Here is a 9,630-nt window from a genome sequence, read left to right as displayed (position 1 = left end):
ATGCACTAATTTCTCATATGAGCAAAAATGATACATTGATCATAGATAGTGGTTGTTCTCATCACATGACTGGTGATAAAACTAAGTTTGAATACTTTGAAGACTATGATGGTGGTAGTATAAGATTTGGTAACAATGAACCTTGTTGTATAAGAGAAAAAGGAAGAATCTCTCTAACCAAGGAATTTGTGTGTAATAATGCATATTGGGTGGAAGGACTAAAGCACAATTTGTTGAGTGTGGCACAGCTACTCAATAATGGATTCAAGGTAGAATTCATGCATGGAAAAGCAAGATTGTTGGATGGCAAAGGGAAGCTGATTGGATCTGGCACTCAAACAAAATGTAACTTATTTTATCTTGAACTTGGTGAATGTTCATGTTTCATTTCTCAAATTGAAGAAATTTGGTTATGGCATAGGAGGTTGTGTCATGTAAACTTTGACAACTTAATAAAAATCAGTAAATTCAGGAAAGTAAGAGGTATTCCTAACATAAAGAAACCTGAGGTTGGTCTATGCAAAAATTGTCAAATTGGTAAAATGGGAAAGACTAGTTTTAAAAGCAAAAACTATCAGACTAAAGAAGTTCTAGAAATTGTGCATACTAATTTGTGTGGACCTATTGGCATTGAAAGTTATACTGGTGAAAAATTCTTCATTCTATTTGTTGATGATTATTCAAGAATGATGAATGTCATGTACCTTAGAGAGAAATCAGAAGCATTTAAAAAGTTCAAATGGTATTTGGCCAGAGTAGAAAAGGAAATAGGAAAAAGACTAAAATGCTTAAGGTATAATAGAGGTGGTGAATTCATTTCACATGAGTTCAATAACTTTTGCATTGAAAGGGGAATCAAAAGACAAGTTTCATCACCTAGAACTCCTGAACAAAATGGAATAGCAGAAAGAAGGAACAAATCTATCATGGATTGTGTAAGAACCTTAATGATTGAGAAAGGCATTGCTATCAAATACTAGAAGGAAGTTATCAACATTGCAGTTCATACCTTGAACTAAGTATAGCTGAAAAAGGACTCATTCAAAACACCCTATGAGTTGGGGTATGGCTACAAACCCAATGTAAGTTATCTAAAGGTATTTGGAAGCAAATGTTACATTTTGAAAGAATCTAGGAAAGGTAAATTTGATGTAAAAAGTGATGAAGGAATATTTTTGGGATACTCTTGCAAAAGAAAAGCATATAGATGTTTGAACTTATCTACTCACAAAGTTATAGAAAGTGCACATGTGAAAGTTGATGAGTTTGCAGAAATAATAGAAGAAGAAAGCAAAAAGGAACCTAAAGACTATAGAAGATTTGTTTACATTGAACCTAATACAATACCAAGTATACCTATCAATCAGGAATCCTCAACTCTAGAGTCTTCATTAACTAAGTCACAAGAAGTTCAAACCGAGTCAACATCTACTGAGCTACAAGAACCCAAGTTGCAAATAGAAGCTACTGAGTTAGAATCTAGCAAGCCTGAGAAACCTAAATCAAAACCAGAAGTTGAGAGATAGAAGGATAAAAATGCAAGTCATTCGAAAGGCAAGGAGCTCATGTTAGCCAAATATGTCAGAAAGCATCATGCACCAGATCAGATCATTGGTGATAAATTAGAAGGAACAATGACAAGAAGTAAGTTGAAAGGCACTTGTTTACTTGCTGATTTTGAACCTAGAAATGTCAAAGATGCATTAGACAATGAAAGTTGGATTGAAGCTATGAATGAAGAGATAGAATAGATAGAGAAAAATAAAACATGGACTCTTGTACCTAGACCCAAAAACAAGATTGTGATTCGAACAAAGTGGGTATTCAAAAGCAAACTAAATGAAGATAGTAAGGTATCAAGGAACATAGCTAGACTAGTATGCAAAGGATATTCATAAGAAGAAGGTGTAGACTATGGGGAACCTTTTGCTCCTGTTGCAAGATTGGAAGGTGTCAAAACCTTATTTGCATATGCTGCATTCAAAGGATACAAAGTTTATCAGATGGATGTCAAGTCAACATTTCTCAATGGCATATTGGAGGAAGAGGTAGCCTGAAGGTTTTGTTGATCTAGACAAGAAGGACATGGTTTGCAAGTTGCATAAAGCATTATATGGTCTGGAATAAGCCCCTAGAGCATGGTATGAAAGATTGCATAACTATCTTATTCAGATTGGTTTTCAAAGAACTAATGACAACAACAGTTTGTACATAAAGGAAGGACCAGATAATAAGATTGTTTTGGCAAAAATATTTGTAAATGATACTTTGTTCATAGGAAATGATGATCTTTGCAAAGAATTTTCAGAACAAATGAACAAGGAATTTGAAATGTCAATGTTTGGTGAAATAAAAAATTTTGTTGGTCTTCAAATTCAGCAGATTAAGAATGATATCTATAGCTGACTGATGAATGGTTTATTGGTAAATGTAACATATAAATGAGCCAACTTGACAACCTGAATGGTATAAGTAAGAAGTCAAAAGTTGTGAATTCAAAGAAGTATGAGGTGGACGAATGTGGAATTAATATGATATGAAGACTAATTGTTGTGCAAGCAGATTCAAAGGATGATCAGAGATCATTGAGGAGCAACAGAGCCATATTTGATCAAGGAGGATCTAATGATGTTGAAAAGGGATATGTATCCAACAAATTTAGTTGCATCTTGTTCAGGTCAATTCATTGTTGATTTTTAACCATTGTAGTAGTGATTTAAAATCTCTTAACAGAGTTGGTTCAACAGCCATTTTGTAAATCCTCTAACAAGGTGACAGTTAAGTTGAATTGTTCTAAAGACTTCTAGCAAGTCCACTCCTAGTAGGGTGATTAAATCCTCTAACAAGGTCACACCTAATAGTGTGTATTATAACCTTTAACAGGATTGGCTCCTAATAGGGCTCACTTCAGAAGAGTGAAAAATTGGTGACTAGTTACTTGGTGGTTTTTCCCATATTAGGTTTCCACATTAAATCTAGTGTCTCTTGTGTTCACTTTATTTTTAGTTACATACATGAATGCTTGAAAAGAAAGTAATAGTTTAATTTACTGAGTTACATCAGTTGTTTATTAAGTAAAAGCAGTAGCTAAATCATTAAGACATCTAAGGGATTTGTGGATTAATTATTGTGTGTAACTAATTCACCCCCCTCTTAGTTACACTATCTTTTATTCCAACAGTTTCTATACATGGGAAGTGACCTATGGCAAAAGGTGGTAATCATGTCTCTATTTGTATGGAAACTAATTTGATTAGTTATTGTCAGTGTTTTTCAAGCATTCTATAAAATAATTCAAATGCCTTGCATATGATTTGACATTTTGCATGCATCCTGCACTCTTTCATCTGACTGATGATGAATTATAGGGAGTGATCTGAAATGATGATGCTAAAAAATACACACAATCAAATCCAAAATGAACTTGCATTACAAATGGATTATGGAAATTTGATATTGTTAATATTGCATGTTTACCAACACAATCACAACTTAAACATATATAAATATTGTGTGTGTGTTTTAGCATCATCATTTCATATCACTCTCTATAATCCATCATCAACAAGATGAGAGAGTGCAGGATGCATGCAAAATGTCAAATCATACGCAAGGGATGTGAATTGTTTTATAGAATGCCTGAAAAAAATTACACCCAAGCATTGGTCAAAATTTTGACCAATACCTGGTAGTTTTCTACTAACATTGGTCAAAATTTTGACCAATGCCTAGGTGTTTTCGACCATCATTGGTCAAAATTTTAACCATGCCTAGGTGTTTTCCACCAGGCCTTAGTCAAGATTTTAACCAATGCCTAGTGGTTTTTTACCAGATTTTGATCAATACATGACCAAGAATTGGTCAAAATTTTAACCAATGCTTGGTAGAAATTGCACTGGGGCTCTAGAAAGTTTTTGACCAATGGATTGGTCAAAATTTTGACCAACTAGTATGTTGGTCAAAATTTTGCCGAGAAAATTTTTGACCAATTGATTGCTCCAAATTTTGACCAACTTGGGTTGAAATTTTGACCAATAATGGTCAAAAAATGAGCCCAAATGTACTAGTGTTAGCAATGTTCCTGCCTAAACTCCTATTCAAAATTTCTCCTTGCTCCACTTCACTCATGCTCACCATCTATAATAATTGATAACAATTTTATTAATGGGATTAAAATGAATTGACATAAGTCAATGTGTTGCCTCGCCCATTCTTCAAGTGCTAGTATAGGCTAGGATGGGAGTAGAGAGGATGCTTGGTTATGATATTGCTTCATTAGTATTCATTGTCTATAAGAAAGGATATTGATGTTACATAGAGTCACTAGGGGGTCAAGGTCCTGAGAGACTATTAGTATAACCTTAGAGTTTACTCATGTGATGGCACTTTCCCATATGTATATTAGGTTTCCTATGTGTCTTGTTTGCCTCTAAGATTAGATGTTACCTTTTGTACTTAATACCTTGAGATAGGATGCTATTTGGATCCCTTGACTTAGATTCTTGATGTGACTTTTGGATTGCTATCCATTTGGGACTTGAGATTGTCTCCTCAACACAAGACTGCTAGGGTAACCATAGAGTTGACTCATGTGATGACACTTTCCCATATGCAAAGTAGGTTTCCTACATTTCTTGTTTTCTTGTAGGATTGTGTGTTACCTTATATACTTAGTACCTTGATATAGGATGTTATCAGGATCCCTTGACTTAGATTCTTATTGTGACTTTTGGATTGCTACTCAATTGGGACTTGATATTATCTCCTTATCACAATGGAAGTGGGATAAATTAAGTTTAGTGATTATTTTTCTATTGAGATTTGACAGTTGGATACTAATGTTGGATGTAACTTATTGCATATGTTTCATTCTTCTTATTGTATGGTCATGTTGTTTGGTCATATTTGGTATTCTATACATTGGTTATTGAGATCCCATGGGATGATGTATCTCATCATGATGTATATTATTTTATCATTTCATACCTTACAACATGTGCAACAAATGAGTATGCATCTTATGCACTTCTATATTTTTTCATGTGATTGTTCTATGTCATGGACTTTCTTTATTTATTTGACTTAAACTTAATTAAACTTATGTGTGTGAATTCAATGTTATGAAACTCTTCAAAGATGTAAATGTTATTATTTTTCTCATGTATATATGTTATGTGTATTTGAGTTATTGCTTCTTCTTAGTTATCTTTGTGTTTTTTTAATCTAAAAAAATAATCAGCAAACTTAGCAACATTATAGGTTAATTTCTATTGGGTTCGTTAGTGGGGTGTTTACATATGGCATTAGAGAATGAGTTTCTACACTAGAAACTTTGAGCATATTGTGTACCCACTAGATGAAAAGTAGACAACTTATAAACAAATTTAAAAAAACAATATTTATTTACTACAAACTGAAACAATTGGAAACAACTTGAACAAAAAATTTACCAACACAAACATAGGAAAAGGAAAAACTAGAAGAACTCGTAACACTTGTTTTCAAAATAACTATTCATGTGATTTTTCTTTATGATGTCATGTATGTGTTTGATTTTAGTATGTTTTTTTTATCACTTGGATGTTGTGGAGGATGGAGACTAAAATAAGATTAGATGAGGGTTAGTAGCTCAGGCCAAGGTAGAGGGTGGGAAGGGGTAGGAATAATACCCCTCATGTGGTTGATCATGAGTCATGTTCATGAAGAGAACATGGAGGAGAAAGTTGACTCAGAGTAACCCAACACTAGGTAGTTATTATAGACTATCTTAGAGAACCTACCTCTTTAGGAGAGAATCGGTTAGGATGGATCATGTCATTCCGAGAATGATGAGAGGCATAGATCCAAGAGCCCTAGAAGAGATCATTCAGATGATAGATAAGATTATATCAAGCACACCTATATGAATGACCTATTATGGGCTAAGCTTAAACCTTTCTTAGGAGAAGGTACTAGTTATGATGTGAAGAAATGGTTGATTATATTGAATAGATGCTTTACGATGCAATAATTTGACACTAATTTTAAATCAAGGTATGTTATTAGTCACTTGGAGATCTTTGCAACCAACTAGTGGAAAATAGAGGAAAGGAAACTTAAATTCAGCATGAAGACTATTACATGGGAATTATTTCTTTTAAAAAATTATGATTGCTTCCTACCAAAGTAGTGGAACCAATAAGGGGCAGACAAGTCTCACAATCTAAGTATACCATGATTTTGGTTGAGTATGAGTGCAATTTATTTGAGCTCATGAATTACATAGGGATTAGTCACAATTTATTGTTGATGGTGCAACACTTTATATGAGGACTAAATAATTATATCATTAGGGGTGTGAAAGTATTCATGTCTAAGACCCTTAAGGATGTGGTTCTTATGGATGTATTTGTAGAACGAAATATCACTTTAGGACATGGTGTTTTTGTGGAGGCACCTGCTAGTCAACATGTACCTTCAAGATTTAGGGGCACACAGAGACAAGGAGAGGGTAGTAATAGGAAGCCTCCTTTATCTAGAGGAAACAAGAGGAAAAAATAGAAGAGGGGATTTTTTATCCATCTTAGACTGGTGGCAGTGGTTCCAACTCATAGAAATTTCGTAACTCTCAATGTAATAAGTGTAATCAACATAGTCATCCTTCTCAAAGCACTCACTCTTTTTCCAGTAGGGGAAACCATCATCAATCTAGTGTACCTCTAGCTAGTAGAGGTTTGCTAAGGGTATATGATGTTTCTCATGTGGACATCTTTGCTAGATTGTAGCCAATTTCTCACAACATACTTCTCAATATTCTGGATAGAGGCCAGCATCATTAGAGCTTATAGTGGGTAATGATGGGAGATCACATAGAGTCTTTTTAGTGATAGATCATTACTAGGAAAATCAACAAAGTACCATTGTTGAGACTATAGGAGAAATTAGAGGTACATCTCTTTCTATTATATTTGATCCATGTGCTAAAGACTCTTTGATACCACCTTCTAGAGTAGCCAAGTGTGATCTTGAGGCAATTAATAAAGACATAGGTTGGCAAGTGGAACTAGCTTTATGAGCCAAGGTAGCGACAGATTTTCTAGTGCATCAATGTGAATTAGCCCAGGAAGATTCACTACTATAGTAGACCTATGAGTTATTCCCCTTGGATCTTATGAAGTGGTATTAGGTATGGATTGGTTGGGTTTGCGTGGAGCTAGCATTGACTACTAGAGGAAGAGCATTAAGTGTAAAGATGATGAGGGTAAGGACTCTGAAATTGTTGGCATCTAGAGGCCATATCTCTATGCTTGATTTCCATTATGTAGCTTATGTAAAGCATCCAAAAGGGTTTCCAGGTATTCACCATTACTATGAAAAAACTAGAAGAGGAAGAAGAACCTAAGGATAATGCTTTATATCACCTCATATTGTAGGAGTTCATTGATGTCTTTCCTAGTGAGATTCAAGGTATGCCATAATATAGGGACATTTATTTTTACATTGCCTCATTCCAAGAGTAGATCTCATATCTAAATCTTGGATAATTAGATGACTACTTTGGAGTTGAGTGAGTTTCAACTACAGCTAGAGGACTGGTCTACCTCACAATAAGTATATAATAATCATGCTCTAGGCCATGCTTAGGAATAATCTATTCAATCTAAGGATTATTTTTCCCACTATGAGGTGCATTTAATCTTGTCAACCCAAGGACGTATACTTAAAATGGTCGGCACAGTAGGTGCCCTAGGTCTCTTAATGAGTCACTATGCTTATGCTGTAGGAAAGTAAAATGCAAGGAAAAGAACTTACACTATTGCTATAGGAAACTAACACACTTAACTCTTTATGAATACTAGAAATACAATGAAAGACTAACACATATTCCAACTCAGTCCATCTACTATAACTATTCTCACAGATGCTACAAGAACATTCACAAAGTATGATGCTACAGGAAGGAACTTACAACTTCTACTTGCACTACTAGAAATGCTTGGAAATAAATTTATACTATCCTAATCTAGGCCATGCTTAGGAATAATGTATTCAATCTAAGGATTATTTTTCCCACTATGAGGTGCATTTAATCTTGTCAACCCAAGGATGTATACTTAAAATGGTCGGCACAGTAGGTGCCCTAGGTCTCTTAATGAGTCACTATGCTTATGCTGCAAGAAAGTAAAATGCAAGGAAAAGAACTTACACTATTGCTATAGGAAACTAACACACTTAACTCTTTATGAATACTAGAAATACAATGAAAGACTAACACATATTCCAACTCAGTCCATCTACTATAACTATTCTCACAGATGCTACAAGAACATTCACAAAGTATGATGCTATAGGAAGGAACTTACAACTTCTACTTGCAATACTAGAAATGCTTGGAAATAAATTTATACTATCCTAATCTAATCCACCTCCCAAGTGGGCCCCCTTAGTTGGCTTTACCTAAACTACTAACATAGGATAGAAGCCACAAACTATTTCATTATATTTTAGAAATTCATTACATGGGAACAATACATAGAACTTTAAAAACAACTCACTACAAAAGTTAATAGTTTGTTTTTATAAAAAAAATTCTTGTAACTAAACTAACACACTTGGTCTAATCCCTATATATAGAAGATCAATGCTTCTTTCGAAACAAAAAAATAAATAACCTAGCTATAAATCCGTAGGAGAGAAAGAAGGCAAATAACAGCTCAAGGCGAAAAGAAGAGATAATGGCTCAAGGCAAGAATAATAAAGTCTAAACAACCACTTGCCATAATAATAAATTCAAAGAATGCAGTAAGTATTCATAGCTCCTCCATACTCACAACTGTGTCCTTCACTACCATTATGACTGTTCTCCACTATGGCTAAATTGCACCATTCTTTTCTCCTTGAATGCTATTGGTTGTCTTCAACATTCATCTTTGAATTCTTCCAATCATCTTCAGCTTCATTGCTAATAGGTTAGTTATAATGTAGAGATAATTGCAAATAAGCATTTTCAAATTAACTTCAGATATAAGAACACACATTTTGATAATTATATGAAATACCACATCATATATATGATATTGACAAAAGATGACATACTATCTACCCATAGGTTAATCATTGGTTTAGGTAAACATAAGTTCACAAATGTCTTGATGAAAATGAAATAGAGTATTAACAAAGTGTTTTAAAAACTATCATGAAATAGAGGCAATAATTAGTCTCATCATCTGCCCCCTAGTAAACTAATGCTTGTCCTCAAGCATGGCATTTCCTAGTCAGTGACCTAAATTCCCCTACTTTTGGCCTTCCTTTCCTATTGATCTTAAAGGTATAATAGAATCCTCATGTTCTTTCCCAAACCTCCCTTCTATTGTCCTCCTGTAGCTTGTCAAGTCTATTAGCATTAATGTCATATAAAGGCCACATGAGCATTGGAGGTTACATAGTGAGTGGGCACCATAATTCTAGTCTAGCCTATTTTCCCAACTCTAGATACTTTGGAGCTTAGTGAAGGTTAGCCTCCAGGTTGATGGGACTATGTGGCTCTAACCTGTTAAGTGACTCAGGTAATCTGGCCCATCTACTTCTAGCACCAACCATGGCTCTCTAGAAAGAAAAGTAGGGAAAATTCTCATAATGAGCATAGGCCTT

The sequence above is a fragment of the Cupressus sempervirens genome, chromosome 5 (assembly GCF_028749045.1).
Source record: "Cupressus sempervirens isolate cs-2001-9-10 chromosome 5, ASM2874904v1, whole genome shotgun sequence".
Classification (NCBI taxonomy): Eukaryota; Viridiplantae; Streptophyta; class Pinopsida; order Cupressales; family Cupressaceae; genus Cupressus; species Cupressus sempervirens.
This window is presented reverse-complemented; position numbering follows the sequence as displayed.